Raw genomic sequence first — 18524 nt, 5'->3', positions numbered from 1 at the left:
TATGGGGAAATTCAATCTTGTTTCTGTTTCCATAATACCATAATGTATTTTGTATTCATCTATGCAGGTAATGAATAAAAATATTGAAAAATAAAGAAAAAGTATTTATATTCATTGTGTTTTCATTATTACTGTGTTTTTTTTTCTTTTTTCTGCATTGGATCGAGAGTAACGATTATTTTATTATACACGTATACCGAAAAAGACATTAAACACATTAAACAATCTTGAATCTTGAAGTACTGGTGATGTTTTATCCATCAAGAACTTAAAGCAAGCTACATTTAATATACATTGAATGCAAACAGTTAGATGGTCTGGGAAAATCAAAAACACAAGAAATTCTGCAGATGCTGAAAATCTAAAGCGTTTTGTGTGTGTTGCTTGGGAAATAGGCTGCACTCACAAGATCTAGTAAGTGCACACTCACAGTTCTTTTGAAGATGTGCTGTTCCAGACGCCCACACGGAGCTACAACTTTCACCTGTATGTTCATGTATCTAGCACTATCTATGATTAACTTTAGTCTCTTTGAGTCATCCCCTTTACTGTTATTGTCGGAAGAAATAATGCAACAAATATTTTTAGCACAAAATTTCTTCTATCTCTGTTATTTTGTTGGAGGAAATTGCTCCATTTTGAATCATTGTATTGTTGTGCTTTGCAGCTCCAAAACATAAAACTAATTGAAAGAAAACATGGAGCTGGGAATGCACGTCTTAGTTTTGTTTTTACTTTAAACAAGGCTTGCACTAATGATGTGGTGGTGTGATGGCATGTACTATTCATGTACTTTTACATATACTGTAACCAGTAATGCACTATGTAAACAACAAACAATGCTTAATCAGGCACAAAACACACAAAATACTGCAGGAACTCAGCAGGCCAGGCAGCATCTATGAAAAAGAGTAAACAGTCAATGTTTTGGGCTGAGACCCTTTATCAAGAAAGAGAGGTCAATGTAAGAAGGTGAGGGGATAGGAGAAAGAAGTACAAGGTGATAGGTGGAATCAAGAGAGGGGGAGAGGTGGAGTAAAGAGCTGGGAAGTTGATTGGTGAAAGAGATAAAGGACTAGAGAAGGGGGAATCTGATAGGAGAGGACAGAAGGCCATGAAAGAAAGGGAAGGGGGAGGAGTGCCAGAGAGAGCTGATGGGCAGGTAAGGAGATAAGGCGGGAGAGATATACAGGAATGGGGAATGGTGAAGGAGTCGGGGACAATTACAGGAACTTCAGGAAATTGATGTTCATGCCCTCAGGTTGAAGGCTACCCAGATGAAATATAAGATGTTGCTACCTCAATGTGTGTGTGGCCTCATTGCGACAGAAGAGGAGGCAATGGACTAACATGCAGGAATGGGAAAAGGGATTAGAATTGAAATGGGCAGCTACTGCGAGATCCCGCTTTTTACTTTCGGGTCACACCAACATACAAGAGGTCACACCAGGAGCACCAGATACAGTCGATGGCATCAACAGACTCACAGATGAAGTGTCGCCTCATCTGGAAAGACTGTTTGGGGCCTGGATGGTAGTGAGGGAGGAGCTGCAGGGGCAGATGTGGCACTTATTCTGCTGCATATATGTTTACAATTTTACTCAAACACTACTGAAATATTAAATTCACAAAACTCTTCCCTACTAAGCTATAAACAATTCAATATAGAATGCAATACAACTACTATACACACATCCACAGCATAGTAAATTTTATATTGTCCCATTCAAGCCGAAAGATTTCATCGCTGTGGAGGATTTCTTACTCTTGTGGGATAATGTCTTTCATGACTGGTGGGGGGGTGGTTGGGCATTCACTCTGCTTGGCAGGTGAGAATTGCGACTGCAAGTCAATCTCAGGTTCTGGAACCTCCTCCACAGTGGTTGACTCTAGGACTGCAGAAAGTGGTTCTGACAGCAGCAGCCATCTTTCTACTCTAACAATTGACTCTGCTCTCCTCAACCGAACAATGTGTCGTCTCCAGATGACATCAGACACAATCTCCACTCGGTAAGAGAGTAGTTCAGTTCTGACCTTAGTCTTTCCAAGTGCCACTTTTTGACTGCTTCTGTAGTCCCTCACCAGGATTGTTTGACCAGGATCGAAACATCAAATCTCCTTGTTTGAGGAGCTCTCTGCTGTTTCCCCTGCATGCTCCTTCTGAGATTGGGTTTGAAGAGATCCAACCATAAGACCATAAGATATAGAAACAGAATTAGGCCAATTGGCCCATCAAGTCTGCTCTACTATTTCATGATGGTTCATCCAATTTTCCTCTCAGCCCAGATCTCCTGCCTCCCCCCTGTATCCGTACATGCCCTGTCCAATCAGGAATCTACCAACCTCTAACTTAAATATGCATAAAGACTTGACCTCCACAGATGCCTGTGGCAAAGAATTCCAAATTCACCAATCTCTGGCTAAAGAAATTCACCCTCATCTCAGTTCTAAAAGGATGCCCCTCTATTCTCAGGCTGTGACCTCTGGTCATAAACTCTCCCACCATAGGAAACATCTACTCTATCAAGGCCTTTCACCATTTGATAGGTTTCAATAAGCTTACCCCCTCATTCTTCTGGATTTAGTGAATACAGGCCCAGAACCATCAAACACTCTTCAAATGACAAGCCATTCAATCCTGCAGTCTTTTTTGTGAACCTCCTTTGAACCATCTCTAGTTTCAGCACATCCCTCTTAAGATTAGGGGGCTAAACCAGCTTACAACACTCCAAGTGAGGCCTCGCCAGTGCTTTATAAACTCTCAACATTGCATCCTTACTTTTATATTCTAGTCCTCTTGAAATGAATGCTAACATTGCATTTGCTTTCCTCACCACAGACTCAACCTGCAAATTTACCTTTAGGGTATCCTGCATAAGTGCTCCCAAGTCCATTTACATCTCAAGCAACACACATTAAAGTTGCTGGTGAACGCAGCAGGCCAGGCAGCATCCCTTCGTCAGGGTCTCGGCCTGAAACGTCGACTGTACCTCTCCCTAGAGATGCTGCCTGACCTGCTGCGTTCACCAGCAACTTTGATGTGTGTTGCTTGAATTTCCAGCGTCTGCAGAATTCCTGTTGTTTCCCTTTACATCTCAGTTTTTTTTGTATTTTCTCTCCATTTAGAAAATAGTCAACCCTTCCATTTCTTCTACAAAATTGCATGACCATACACTTCCTGACAAGGTATTGCATCTGCCATATCTTCGCCGATTCTCCTACTTTGTCTAAGTCCTTCTGTAGCCTTTCTACTTCCTCAACACTACCTATCTCTCCACCTATCTTCATATCATCTGCAAACTTTGCAACAAAGCCTTCAATTCCATCATCCAAATCATTGACATATAGCATGAAAAGAATTGGTCCCAACACAGACCCCTGTGGAACACCACTAGTCACCCACAGCCAACGAGAAAAGGCCCCCTTTATTCCATCGCTTTGCCCCCTACCAATCAGCCACTGCTTTATCCATCCTGGAATCTTTCCTGTGTTACCATGGGCTTGTAGCTTGTAGCCATGTGTGGCACCTTGTTAAAGACCTTCTGAAAATCCAAGTACACAACATGAACCGATTTTCCTTTGTCTGTCCTACTTGTCATTTCTTCAAAGAATTCCAACAGATTTGTCAGGCAAGATCTTTCCTTGAGAAAACCATGCTGACTAGGGCCAATTTTATCATATGCCTCCAAATACCCTGAGACTTCATTTCTTAATAATCAATTCCAGCATCTTCCCTACCACTGAGATCAGACTAACTGACCAATAGTTTCCTTTCTTCTGCCTTTCTCCCTTCTAGAAGAGTGGAGTGACATTTGCAATTTTCCAGTCTTCTGGACCAATTCCAGAACCTATTGGTTCTTGAAAGATCATTGCTAATATCTCCATGATCTCTTCAGCCACCGCTTTCAGAACTCTGGGGTGTATACTATCTGGTCCAGAGGATTTACCTACCTTCAGACCTCTCAGTTTCCCAAGAACCTTCTCTGTAGTTATGGTCACTTCACACACTTCATGACTCCTGACACCTGGAAATTCCACTGTACTGCAAGTGTCTTCCACTGTGAAGACTGATGCAAAATACTTATTCAGTTCATCTACCTTTTCCTTATCCCCTGTTACTCCCTTTCCAGCGTCATTTTCCTGTGGTCTGATATCCACTCTCACCTCTCTTTTACACATGATGTCTGAAGAAACTTTCAGTATCATTTTTAGCGAATGCAAGGGACAAGCCAGGAACAGCAGAGCTGGCGAGTTGTTGGTTGTGGAGTGTACTGTATTGTAATATGCAGGAAGAAATTGGCAAGCATCTGATTCATTGTCAGTGCAGTGTGTACTGCTGACATTGCTGGAGATAACTCCTGTACACTTAGTTTTACTAGTGAGGCGTGCGTTTATGACATACGGTACATAAAATCCGCAATGAATGAAGTAAACAAAGAATGCTTAATCAAACAATATATTTACAAAGTTACTCAAATATCACTGAAATATTAAATACACAACACATACTGCCACTTCTTATTGCAGTCTGTGTTGCTATGGAGGGCACCAAGTCGTATCTTAGCATCGAAGTAAAAGCAGGCTTGCTTTGAAGCAGGTTCTTTCATATGCAAGAATTTTTCAACAGAATCCTTTCCTGTTTCATTATCAACAGAGTAGGTGAAATACAGGATTTTATTAATTCCCTTTTATTTACACACACAAACAGAGGGAACAATTTCTCATCCGTGGAATTGGCCCAGTATAATTTTGACAAAGTTTCTCCTATTTTTAAATTCCAATTCTCCCTTTCAAAAAGGCAAACATGCAATCTGCCTTCTTGGTTACTTGCTGCAGTCACACGCTAACTTGTCTTTCATTCAGAAGAACACTGAGATCCATTTACTTGCATTCTCCCTCCCTTTAATAGTCTTCCTTTTGAGTTTTCCTAATCACAGTGCGGGACATTCCCAGTTGCTCATGTTAAACTCCACTTGCAAAACTTCTGACAACTCACTCAACCCATCTACCTCTTGTTCAAATTCAAAGTGAGCTCATCACCACTGACCCTGCTCACGATCTGTTAGCTCTCAACCTGGACTCTAATAAAAGGAAGCACTGAATCTTTTCTCAGTAAACTTTTCTGGAGAGCAAGGTTCCGCTCCTTTTCTGCAGGGATCGTTTTAACCATGGAGCTGGGATTTCCAACCAGGGGTTTTCAGATCGCTTGGTTAATGGTAGAGGTCCATCAAATAAGAAAGGTTGGGAGTTCCAGTCCTACAACCTCCCACCATATCTAATATCTAAGTAGTACCTATTTCTTTCCAGGAACAGGAACAAGTTGAAATGTTTCTATTAGTGAGAGCTTCTATGTATGCACTTACGAGATAAATAGACAGTCACTTGAGACTCAGGTTTGCAGGAATTTATTTTCACAGATGCTAGGTTAGAATTTTATATCCTTGAGGGTTGGGAAAGCTAGATCATAGGAGGTTTTTAAAGAGAAGGAATACATAATTGAAAAATTGAGAAATTGAGGGCTATATGAAACTGGCACTGAAGTGGAGAAAAAATCTGGGGCAGATCAGCCATGATCATATTCAATGATGGAACAAGCCAGTGTTCAACTCCTGTCCAACTTTCTAGGAGAGTAGATAGTATTGTTTGTAGAAACAGAACAAAAGCATGGACAATGAATCAAAGTTGGATGGTCATAGGTATATTAGTAACAGGTCAATGAAGCAGAAGAGGGTTATGGATACCTCAGTAAACGAAATGAGGAGAGAGAAGAAAGCGGGAAAAGAGTTAATAGTCAATTACTTTTGATTAAGATTGTCTTTTTTCTTAATCTTTCAATAGTCTGAGCAATATTTTCACTGAAAAAATAGAGAATAAGAATTATTCCATAAAATTATTTAATATACCAGTGAAAAAGTAATGCCCGAATACCATAATAATTCAGCAAAATCACTATGCTTTAAGAGCTAGCAAAATTGAAAATGATGGCCTAAATAAAGTTTTACTTGTATTGTTGAAAAACTGAACTAAAAACTGTGATTTTTTTAATGCTTGGTTGTTCCACTCCTGTAAAAATGATTTACATTTATGTTTCAACTTCCATGGCTACAAATTTACTTAAATGTGCTTCATTGACAATCAAGCACTTTTAAGTATACTCATTTTGGCAACATAGAAAATATAGCTGTTAATTTGAACAAGGCATTGACTAGATAACAATCTCATCTTCTGTGTTTTCTTACCTTGGTTGAGGTGAACCTGTTGTTTGAAATCAGAGAGAATACTTTTGATCTTCTCCTAGCCATTCTAGTGGATTTTAATGTCTGTGAGTTTAGATACCCCAATTAATACCTCTCTGAAAGACAACAACCTGGAACCTATGATGGTAATAATAGTGAGTCTGTCACCTACCTTTATTACTTCATAAAATTCACAGCAACTTCTAACATCACATACGTATGGCGAAATATAGACATACCTGGTGTTTGTTGTTAGCGATCACCTGATCCTCCATAAGCTACACTCTGAACAATTGGAATTAATTGGAAATTCCTTATTTACTATGAATAATTCAATTTATTCCAAATGATTCTCACTGTAAGAATATTAAAGGTTACCTCTATTGAGATAGAAGTGTCATGTGATAAATAGACAACTTCTTTAGCACTTTAATGCAAGTATTTAAATTAGCAGAGCTTTATTAAAACAAGCATTAATTTTTCAAAACTGAATTAATAGTCTATTATATAGAAACCTCTAAACAAACTGTATCTATTTAATAATTCTTACTCTGACTTATTTTCAATGATCTCAATGTGCATTTTTTTCACCTCCCTGTTAAATGTTTAAGAAAATTCTTTGTTCTGATTGGCTAAAGAAAATGCCAGTGGCAGAAATTGTGTGTTCCTTCCAGAAAGTACCAAATTACAATTGATATCCGAAAGATTTCGGCTCTAATGATCTTTGTGGATGCCTCCCTCAAAGATTAGCAGCACAGACCATTCCTGCAATTTTAGATCATCTATAAATAAATCTATAATATCTATAAATATATCAAAAGGTCTTCTGGCCTCTGATAAGGAGCCTGTTTAATAAGATACACTCTTTGGTTTCAGAGCTTACATTACAGACATCACATGGGGAGCATTCTGATTGGTTGCGTCATCGTCAGGCATGGAAGGTCCAGTGAACAGGATTGGGAAAAGAGGCACAGGGTAGTAAACTCAGCCAGCGTCATCATGAGTACTAGCCTCCCCACCATCAAGGACATTTTCAATTGATGATGACTCAAGAAGGTGGTCTCCATGATTAGGGACCCTCACCATCGAGGGCATGCGCTCTTCTCATTACTACCAGCAGGGAAGAGGAACGGGGGCCTGAAGGCACACACTCAACAGCTTCCTTCACTCCATCCTCAGATTTCAGAATGAATCAGGAATCCATAAACATTACCTTACTTTTTGATCTCTTTTTACACTATTTATGCTTCTTACTGTAACATATGACATTTTTTTGTATATTGCACTGTACTGCTGCCACAAAACAACACCTTTCATGAGACATGACAGCGATAGTAAACCTGATTCTGATTCTGACATTGCACCAAGAATTGAAAAACCTGAGAGCTGCGAGCATGTTAGTGAGATCCTGTAAATTAGCCTGTTGCTATCAATTCCGATTTTGTTACCAGGAACTTCCATTTTATAGAGGTCCTTGGTGATCCCTGTCAGAGAGTATTCTGGAGTAATGTGAATATAGCAGATATTAATTCAAGCAAGAACCGGTCTTCAGTTCTTAATGTAAATTGTACATTGCAAGTAGAGAATGGAAGATAAATGGGTACCTTTGGAAATAAACAATACTGTCTGTGGAGTACAGGCTGGCGCACAGAGATATGGTTTGAAAAATGGTAACTATGAGATGGTGCATAAGCTTCAGCCAAACGTTAAAACAGTGGAGTTATGTAAATTGGTTTGCATTAATCTATGCAATTATGGGTTTAAGTAATTTGCACCAATGTAAACAAGTTCAAGGAAGCTTGCAAACCACACTAATACTATCACATAGCACATCAAATAGCTGATCTATCAATGGTTGGGAGATTTCTGTACTTGAAGAGTCAGCTTTCACAACACTAATCTTGGGTTTGAACCTTCAGAGGTGTCTTATCAATTACAATATGCTTCTACTGTAAATATGTACCACAAAGGAATCATTTGTCAACTAAAGTATTGAAGTAAACAATGTCATTATAACTACTGAGATTGTATTGAATCGCCTACTGTTATCTTTGATCTTAAGAGTATAAAATGTAATGTACTTTTAACTTAATGAGACTCTACCAAGAGGACCTCCAGAAGATTGGCTGTCTTCATGAAGAATAAGGAGTTTCATTTCCACAACTTCTCCAGTGACATTCACAACAGTCCCTTAAATCTGCAATGTTTATGATAACATTATTTCAGAAACTTAAGCACAAAGAAGCATGAAGATTCATTGGAGGAAGCTTTATAATCAAGATAGTCTGAAACAATTATGTGCCACTTAAGAACACATAGTGGCCTAATTCAAAAGAACTTTGGAAGACAAAAGAAATCAAAACAGAAATGAGTCATTTCATTCTTAATGCCTGCTCCATGACTCAGTAGTATAGAAACATAGAAACATAGAAAATAGGTGCAGGAGTAGGCCATTCGGCCCTTCGAGCCTGCACCACCATTTATTATGATCATGGCTGATCATCCATACCCCCTGATCCCCGTAGCCACAAGGGCCATATCTAACTCCCTCTTAAATATAGCCAATGAACTGGCCTCAGCTGTTTCCTGTGGCAGAGAATTCCACAGATTCACCACTCTCTGTGTGAAGAAGTTTTTCCTAATCTCGGTCCTAAAAGGCTTCCCCTTTATCCTCAAATTGTGACCCCTTGTTCTGGACTTCCCCAACATCGGGAACATCGGGAACAATCTTCCTGCATCGGGAACTTCAACCTTAGCCCCAGTTTCCTGCCTACATGCTCCACATCTTGTATTGTTGAAATATCGCTTGATATCTGTGTTGAAAGTATGCAGCAACAGAGCCTCTCTGTCCTCTTTGGTGGCGAGCTCTATTGCCCTGTGAATGAAGAAGCATATTTGCTTTTTTGTGCTGAATGGCTGATTCCTTATTCCAAGACACCAGATTCTAAACTCCCTAGACAGAAGATAGAACACCTATCCATCAAGCCCCATGTGAATTGTATACCCTACAATAAATTAACTTTTTATTCTTACAGACTCCAGGTAGCACAAGTCCAGTCTGTTTGTGACATATCAAATCTGTTCTCACAGGAACCAAGTGTTATAAACCATCTGATGCAGGAATATGCTTAGTAATGTATAAAATGCTTCAAGTGCAGTCAAATAATTGGATGAATGCATCTTTATTCTTCTATTTAATGAGGCCAATATAAAATTGCCTTCTAAGCTGCTTGCTGAACCTACACATTTACTTGCAGTGGTCTGTGTGCAAGAACAACCAGATCAAAGTCAAAATCGAAGTCAAAGTACATATATTATCAAAGTCCTTGTGCAATATACAAGCTTGGGATTCATCTTCTCCACAGTCAGCTACGAAAAGAAGAAAATGATGGAATCCATTCAAATAAAAATGTCAACACTGCTCATGCAAAAAAAAACAACAAATTGTGCAAATGGCAACAAGAAAGAACCAGTGAAAACACAGAATATAAAAAAAAATCAAAATCAAAAAAAAAATCAGAAGAGTCCACAATCAGTTCAGCTCAGTATTCATTAGCCCCAATGTGAACAACAGTCCAATCTACAAACTGCAGACCCAGAACTTCGGTACTATCTTGTGACAGCACCGAGGGAAAGAGCGAGAGATCATTTGAATGCAGGGGCCCTCCCTTGACAGCAGTGAGTGAGAGGGAGAGAGAGACTGTCACACGCAGATACCTTCCTCTGGCAGCAGCTAGTGAGAGGCTGGTAGGCAAGGCCGAACACTCGCTCGCCTTCTGCCCTCACCACGATGTTTCAATCTTCCTCGATGCTTGAATTAATGAGATCCCAATGAACTCTGACACCTTTAAAACATTTAAAAATACCCTGAATTTCAAACTTCTACCACCAGAATGTGCATTTTCCCACATTAAATGTCTTGTCACATCACATCCATATTCCTTCATCTAAGTTATTAATATAAATCCTCCTCCCGGCTTACAAACAGAAACTGAAGCAGGAGGTCACGGTGTCAAAAGTAGTGTCGCGCTGGACGGAGGAAACAGATGAGGTTCTCCATGACTGCTTTGAATCGGTGGACTGGTTAGTATTCAAGGACTCGGCAGCTAACCTCGATGAGTATGCCTCCGCTGTCATGGACTTTATTTGGAAATGCACGGAGGACTGTGTGTCTCGCAAGACGATCCGGGTATTCCCTAACCGGAAACCTTGGATGAATTATGAGGTCAAGTCCCTTTTAAAGGCTAGAGCTGTGGCTTTTAGGTCCGGGGATACCAGTCGCTACACGGAATCCAGGCGTGAACTCCGGAAAGCCATTAAGGGCGCCAAGAGGCTATATCGAGCCAAGTTGGAAGCCCAGGTTAACCAGAGGGATGCTAGTAGACTATGGCAGGGTCTAAAGAAGATCACTGGGCGCAAAGAAAAGGCTGGGAATATCTCTTCCTGACGAACTTAACGTATTCTACGCAAGATTCGAACAGAAGAGGAGCGTCCCACTCCCTCCGGACCTGGTGGCATCGAGATTCATCATCACCGAGGAGGACATTAGAAGAGCCTTCCTGAAGATAAATCTAAGGAAGGCGACGGGACCAGATGGCATCCCGAGATGGGTTCTCCGGGCCTGTGCAAGCGAGCTAGCTGGAGTGTTTGCTGACATCTTCAACTACTCTTTGCTTCAGTCTAGATCCCCTCGTGTTTTAAGAAGGCAACGATAATCCCAGTGCTGAAGAAGAGCAAGGTGGCATACCCGAATGACTATCGACCTGTGGCTCTGACATCAATTGCTATGAAGTGCTTCGAGAGATTGGTTGTGGTACACATCAACCACAGCCTACTGGTCAACCTCGATGCTTTGCATTTCACCTACCGGAGCAACAGGTCAACGGCAGATGCCATCTCTCCAGTCCTACATTCTTCCTTAGAACACCGGGAGAATAAAGATGCATACGTAAGGCTCCTTTTCATTGACTACAGCTCTGCCTTTAATACTATCATTCCAAATAAACTGATTCCTAAGCTCCGGAACCTGGGCCTCAGCACTCAGATCTGCAGCTGAATCTTCAACTTCCTCATAGACAGGACCCAGGCTGTAAAAATAGGGGACAAGCTCTCCTCTACAATCACTCTGAGCACCGGTGCCCCACAAGGCTGTGTACTCAGCCCCTGTACACCCATGATTGTGTAGCCAAGTTTCCATCAAACTCAATATATAAGTTTGCTGATGACACAACAATTGTAGGCCGTATCTCGGGTAATGATGAGTTTGAGTACAGAGAGGAAATTAAGAAACTGGTGGCATGATGCGAAGACAATAACCTATCCCTCAACGTCAGCAAGACGAAGGAATTGGTTGTTGATTTCAGAAGGAGTAGCGGACCGCACAACCCAATTTACATCGGTGGTGCGCAAATGGAACAGGTCAAAAGCTTTAAGTTCCTCGGGGTCAATATCACAAATGACCTGACTTGGTCCAACCAAGCAGAGTTCACTGCCAAGAAGGCCCACCAGCGCCATTACTTCCTGAGAGAACTAAAGAAATTTGGCCTGTCCCCTAAAACCCTCACTATTTTTTATAGATACACCGTAGAAAGCATTCTTCTAGAGTGCATCACAACCTGGTATGGAAGTTGTCGTGTCCAAGACCAAAAGAAGCGCAGAAGATTGTGAACACGGCGCAGCACATCACACAAACCAATCTTCTGTCCTTGGACTCACTTTACACCACATGTTGTCGGAGCAGTGCTGCCAGGATAATCAAGGACACGACCCACCCAGGCAACACACTTTTCGTCCCTCTTCCCTCCGGGAGAAGGCTCAGGAGCTTGAAGACTCGTACGGCCAGAATTGGGAACAGCTTCTTTCCAACTGTGATAAGACTGCTGAACGGATCCTGACCCGGATCTGGGCCGTACCGTCCAAATATCCGGACCTGCCTCTCTATTTTTTTGCACTACCTTACTTTCCATTTTTCTATTTTCTATTTATGATTCATAATTTAAATTTTTAATATTTACTAATTTTCACTATTTTTAATATTTAATATTTGTAATCCAGGGAACAGGAAGCGCAGAATCAAATATCGCTGTGATGATTGTACGTTCTAGTATCAATTGTTTGGCGACAATAAAGTATAAAGTATAAAGTATAAATTGCAGACACCTGGGGTTCAGCACTAACCCCAGAGCTAGCCCACCAGTCACAGCCACCTAACCCAAAAATGGATTTCATTTAGTCCTCTCTTTCAAAATTGTTAATCAATACTCAATCTACACTTGTATATTACCCCCAATACAATGCTCTCTAATTTTGTTCATGACACTTATTCAAGGCCTTCCTAAAGTACAGCATTTAATTTGGTTTCACTTTATCTTGGCTGCTAGTTAAAACTTCAAACACCAACAAATTTATCAAAAATTATTTCCCTTTTACAAATACATGTCGACTCACCCTAAACCTATTATTAATCTTAACATGGCATGTTCACGCTTCCTTGCTGTTGTCTTAATTTGATCTAAACATTTGCTTAGCTTCCGTCCATTACCACGGTGGTACACATTTCTTGATTGTCTTTTTTGTTGCCTGTTACTTGTGGAGAAAATGAAGCTCTATGTCAGTCATTGATTGTTCAGTATCGTAGCTTGCAATTGCTATATTTTTATATTGACTGATTTAATTCAGTTAATTCATTTGTGATATTTTTCCAACTCTTCCAGTTAGCAAGTTTACTCAGGCGTTACAATTGGCTGGATAGGGGCTTCACTTGCAGGCTTGGACTATTGATCAGGACACACATTTAAATCTCATGACAGCAACCAAGGAACTTAAAAGCAGTTAATTTATTTTTTTTAAGTTGAAATAAGATAGCATTAACAGTTCCCACGAAACTAATATATCATCATAAAAACACATCTGGTTCATTAATTTCCTTTCAGATAAGAAATCTGTGGCTCCCACAATCTCAATGAAATGGCTGAATTCTTAACTACCCTCCAAAATGGCCATTACAAACCTCTGCAATCAAATTGCAATTGGAGCGAATAATAAATGTGGCCCTGTCAATAACATTTATGTGCAATGAGCAAATAAAAAAAAATTTCGAAGCTAAAAGGTTCACCCAGGCTAACACTCCAGTACAGTACTGAAGGACGCCAAAGTCATTTGAACCATAGTTTGGAAGTGGGCTATAATGTACTAGCAATTGATCTTTGATTTTTTACTCAATATAATGTTTCAGTTTAATGTCTTAGCTCTTCTCAGGATCTCAGCAAAATGTAATCTATATATTATGTGCTCAAATTTTGAAACAGAGAAAGTATACAGAACCTATTGGAAAAGTCTTCGCATGCTAGGTCCTGTCATTATTGAGTTTTTTCTAGCCTCTGCTTCCTGTTTGCCTCTCAGTAATTCATCATCTTTCTCTTCATTCCTATCCCTTCGGGCTCACTCATCAATTGCACTCACCATTCTCTTGCTCAAATTCCCTTGACCTACCGCTTCTCTTCTTTTCATCTTTTTGACACAAATTTCTCTACTAGTTATAACCCATTAAAGCTTTTCCTTTGGTGATATCTTTACCATTACCTGATCCTCAGCCAAGACTATGGTCTCTTGTTATCCAAGTTCCCTTCATCTGTCATTTAATACCATTGCTCACAATCTCTTATGTAAAAGAAAGAGAGAAAGATGAGGGGAAAAAGGAAGAAGTAGGTCCTAATGAAGGGTTGTAGTCCCAAACATTGATTGATCATTTCCTTCCATTGATGCTGCCTGACCCGCTGAATTCTTCTGGCATTTTGTATGTGGTTGTCAAGATTTCCAGGATCTTCAGAATCTCCTGTGTTTAGAGAAGCAGGTGTTCGCCAACAACAGAGGCAGTGACCCAGCAAGGGCAACATCATAAAAGCTCCATTAGTCTTTATTGAAAAAAAACATGTTCAAAATTAACAGGATCTTTCCTCTAAGGTGAGCAATCCATTAAATACTCTAATGCAATATCTAAAAAAATGAGCTGTCATTCTTTCTGCCTCTCCACCCCTCACACCCCCACCCTGAACCCTCACCAACCATACCCTTATTCTCGCCCAACCTCCACCGGATGAACAATTAATCAGAATTTGTAAATGCTGCAAAATGCCTTTTATGGTCTGTGGGAATTGTCAGACAAAATAGTAACCAATAAAAATATGATGACAAAGTTGGAGTCACTGTCGGTCTGTTCCCTGAACCAATGCCATTCAAGCCTGTCACCATTACATTACTGTGCAGCCCGACCCAGCCTTCATTTCTAATTGTTTCTCTGTTCCTCAAGTGCAATAATCAGCCCTGGAAATTTGTGCACCCTTTGTTCTTGTTTAACATTAAGGACTTGTTGATGCACAGAGCTACATGTGAGCATCAATCACTTTGAATACAGGAAAGTATACATGCATGGCAAGAATATTAATCAATACACTTACAAAAAACTTCATTCTCCAGGTTAAATCTGTCAATTACTGTATAACGCAGACTCTCCAGTGCTTAGTTTATACAAAGACGAGAGTCCTTGCCTCACAAAAGCCGATTTCGCTCGGTCTCCCGGAATGTTCTCTCTTCCCTCCATGGCACTGAGGTTATGAAGACTGTCCTGGCTGCTGCTCGCCATGCCCACTAATATGATGGGCTGAGAATGAGGCTTCGGCCTACTCCAGGATGCTCTGGGGTCCGGTTCTAAGGAGAGATTTTGTTCTGAATGTTGTTGCTTCTGTTTGCATGATTTGCACTTTTTCTCGCTTTCTCTGCGCAGCAGGAATTGGTCTTTATTTTATTTTATTTTTTAAATTGGGTTCTTTGGTGTTTCTTACTTTGTGGCTGTCTGCAAGCAAACAAATCTCCAGGTTGTATAATTCGTACATTCTTTGATAATAAATGCACTTTAAATCCTTATCCCATTAAGGCACCTATGGCACAGTAATGTACAATAGATGTTGATTATGTACAAAAATATACACATACAATCTGTTTACACATCTATCCCTGAACCTCTAATACATGTCAGTTGTGGCTATAGTATTTATTTATTTATCTACTTATCTAACAATCCTTATTTATTTACTGAAGCAGGCCCAATGGTGTCAAAATGGTTGTTGTGGTGTGTCCAGTGTGATGCTGTAGTGGCTAGTGCTTGTCGCTCTCACTTTCAGGTTCCACCGCTGGCGAGCAGTCTCACAAAAAGGAGAGCTGAATGTGTAAGTCTCTCCTTGTCAGTACAGAGCCTCTCCAACCGCAAGCCTCATGTACTGCCTCCTCACTGGCGACACACGGAAACTGAACTCCTTTCGGACTCAGGCTGAACTACAGAGGACGAGGAGGAGATCTGGCCCCTGCGCACGTAGCACACAGGCCCACCGGTGTGTGGACACACCCTGGTGCTCATGAACCAGATCCCTGGCTACAGGTAAATAGCCCCACTGCCTTGTGGGCAGCCTCAGGAGAGGCAAAGGCTACGGGAGTAAACCTAGACAGCCAACCAGAGTGGAGCCCCTAAGGCAGCTGGAAGTCAATGACCATCCTTCCGACAGCTCTCTTAGCCAAGCTGGTGCCAAACATATTGCTCCATAAGCTTTCCTTTGGACTACACTGGTGAGGCTGAGAGGGGGATCTTGACGACTGGGCACCTCAGGATCTCCATACCTTCCACCCAGGCTTGTGATGATGATGATGACCACCTATTGTCCTTTGAGACAGACGGATGCCAACCACCACGACATGCTCAGTACAGGTCCTTCCAGCCCAATGAGCCTGTGCAGTCTAATTACACCCACGTGACCAACTAACCAAAACGTCTTTTTGTAATGTAGGAGGAAAATGGAGCACCTACGAGGAAACCTACGAGGTCACAGGGAACCCCAGCTAAAAATGCCTAACACAGCTCAGAACCCGTGGAGTCAGAGAACGTAAAATCTCTAGATTTTGCTAAGGCACACCATGTAGTGCTCAAGTGCACTTAAGGGGCCAGGACATTGGTGAATGAGAGATTTTAGTTTAAAGTCTATTCCATTAGTACTGATTCATTTATCAAGATTTAAATAGATTAAGTACATCATTATTATGTGCCATGTCATATGACATGGGCGATCATAGTCTCCATGACCATGATTGTTCTTGGCAAATTTTTCATGGAGTAGAAGGAGAAAGGTACTGTCACTGGAGTTTGTGGAAACCAGTGACACACAGGTGAAAAGAAAGAATTTGTGTTGAGGAGTATAAACAACTAGGGTTCAAATTACAAAGCAGACCCACAAAACTGTTAATCTCTAGAGTATTACCCAAGTCACCTGCAAATTGGCATGAGGACAGTAAAATCTGAGAGCTGAAAGTGTGGCTGAAAGATCAGTGTGAGACATTGGACCAGTAAGAGGGAAAGAGGGAACTGTTCCATTGGGGTGGGCTTTACTTGAATTGCTCTGGGAGTGAAAAACAGGCAAACCACAAGGGCTAAAGATAAGACTCTAAACTGAATCATCAGTAGGAAGGTCTTGGAGAGGGAAAGCTTAGAAAGTTCAAGAGGAAGGACAAGCAAAGTGAATAATGATAGACCAGAGTCTGCCAAGATGGGAGAGCAGGGAAGGGATAAGAGTCAGAACAGGAAAAATTACGAGACTTAATTAAAAGTTCCTTTATGTGAATACATGCAGCATTGATAACGAGACTTCAATCTATTGCAAAAATAGAAATAAGTGGACATAATCCAAAAGCTATTACAGTAACAGCGACCAAGGATCATTAATTAAGTATTCCAGGAAGAGATACACAAAATGGAAAAGGAAGAGGGATTGTCCCTCTGCCAAAAAATGGAATTCAAGCAACAGAGGTAAAGTGTCATGCCTTTGAAACTCAAATAGTGGAACCAGTCTGTGTGGAGCTAACTAAGAGTGATCAAGAGTAAGGGGGAATGTTGGTTGGAATCCTGTAAAGATCCCCAAACAGTAATGCTATGATAGGCCATAGATTAAATCTGCAGATAAAGGCAAAGATAACAAGTGTAAAATCATGATCTTCATGTGAACTAGGAAAGCTAAATCTACTGTTCTAGTATAGAAAATGAATTCATGAAGCAAATAAGAAACAGCTTTCTAGATCAATATGTTGAGATCCGGTACTGGGAAAAGAGTACAGATACATTAATAATATTGCAGTTAACGGGCCTTAAAGGAAAGCATATCATAATAAGGTGAGAGAGGGTAAAGAGTACAAGCTGGCGGATGATAGGTCAGGGGGATGGTGGGTGGGTGATGAAGTATGAAGCTGGGAGGCAATAGGTGGAAGAGGTAAAGGGCTAAAGAAGAAGGAATTCAACATGTCACATTCCTTTTGGAAAGCCTCAAACCTGATAGCATGAATATCAATGTCTCTAACCTAATAATTTTGTCCCTCTCCATCCTTCTCTATTTTTCATTCCCCATTCTGGTTAACCTCTCTCCCCATTTCTTCTGCTCCTCTCTCTTTGGTTTCACTACTCCTTCCCTTTCTTCTATGGGCAACTGTCCTCATTATTAAACTCACTTCTGTGGCATGAATGTTACTTATCTCTTTTCAGCCTATGCCTGGGTGTCATACTTCTTCCAGGCATGGGCTATTGCGTGTGCTGCAAATGGAATTGAACAGGAGGCAATCGCCCGTGCATGTCCCAACTTGCAATCTTGCGAAGGAAGGAAGTGGAGTTCCACAAGGATCGATGTTGGGACCGCTGCCTTTTACAATGTATGTCAATGATTTGGACTGTGGGATTATTGGATTTGTGGCTAAGTTTGCCAATGATACAAATATAGGTGGAGGAGCAGGTAGTGTTGAGGAAACAGAGAGCCTGCAGAAAGACTTAAGTAGTTTCAGGGAATGGGCAGAGAAGTGGCAAATGAAATACAATGTTGGAAAGTGTATGCTCATGCACTTTGGTGGAAGAAATAAATAGGCAGTCTATTATTTAGATGGGGAGAGAATTCAAAATGCAGAGATACAAAGGGACTTGGGAGTCCTTGTGCAGGATACCCTAAGGTTAACCTCCAGGTTGAGTCAGTGGTGAAGAAGGCAAATGCAATGCTGGCACTTATTTCTAGAGGTATAGAATATAGCAGCAGGGATGTGATGTTGAGGCTGTATAAGGCACTCGTGTGACCACACTTGGGAGTATTGTGTGCAGTTTTGGGCTCCTTATTTTAGAAAGGATATACTGATATTGGAGAGTGTACAGAGAAGATTCACGAGAACGATTCCAGGAATGAAAGGGTTACCAAATGAGGAATGTCTGGCAGC

This window comes from Mobula birostris, chromosome 30, assembly GCF_030028105.1.
Source record: "Mobula birostris isolate sMobBir1 chromosome 30, sMobBir1.hap1, whole genome shotgun sequence".
In the NCBI taxonomy this organism is placed as follows: domain Eukaryota; kingdom Metazoa; phylum Chordata; class Chondrichthyes; order Myliobatiformes; family Myliobatidae; genus Mobula; species Mobula birostris.
Note: the sequence above shows the minus strand (reverse complement) of the source record.